Source organism: Triticum dicoccoides, chromosome 1B (genome assembly GCF_002162155.2).
Source record: "Triticum dicoccoides isolate Atlit2015 ecotype Zavitan chromosome 1B, WEW_v2.0, whole genome shotgun sequence".
In the NCBI taxonomy this organism is placed as follows: Eukaryota; Viridiplantae; Streptophyta; class Magnoliopsida; order Poales; family Poaceae; genus Triticum; species Triticum dicoccoides.
In genome coordinates this window covers 61,564,121-61,564,818 of record NC_041381.1, presented here as the reverse complement: position 1 = coordinate 61,564,818, position 698 = coordinate 61,564,121, and positions in this window count along the sequence as shown.

The following is a 698-nucleotide window of genomic DNA, read 5'->3' as shown; positions in this document are numbered from 1 at the left end:
ATGGCGGTAATCAAAGTGCCACGCGAGCGGTCAACATGGGTCCGGGGTCAATAGGGCATGTAATAAACCACTTAAAGGAAAATTGGGACTGAGAAGTGCATTTTCAAAGAATTAGGACTAACTTGACATTTGGGGAAAAGAATTAGATCTTTTAATGTATTTAAATCTTACAAATACCATATTTTCAGTTATAATAATAATTATTGAATTATTTATGAGATTTCCTGAATTTCAAAACTTCGCTAGAATACTTACAATTATCTATTTATTCTAAATGTACAATGCTTTTGTTTCAAAAGTACAGTAATGTGGAATTTCCTTTTCTTAATTTTCATAATTGTTCCTATATTATTATTGAGATTTCTCAAAATTTCAAATTTAAGGCTGCATACTTACAGTTTTCCATTTATTGGAATTTACTACTCCTATATTACTTTTCAAGTCTATGGTTCTCGTATTTCACAAAAAATATTTATGTTTAATTTTTTTCTTAAACTTTTTTTTTCAAGAATATGTTCTTTCCTTGATTTTTATTCAGTCTGACATGCATACAAAGATGACAAAATGAAAGAGGCTTGAGGTTCTTGTTTGTAAAACCAATATGATTGTGCCCATCCGAAGCTCATCTTAATATCTTCAAAATCAGATGGGCCAAGCTTATTCGGCTTCTTTACCACTAATGTTTCTTTCTGTTTTGC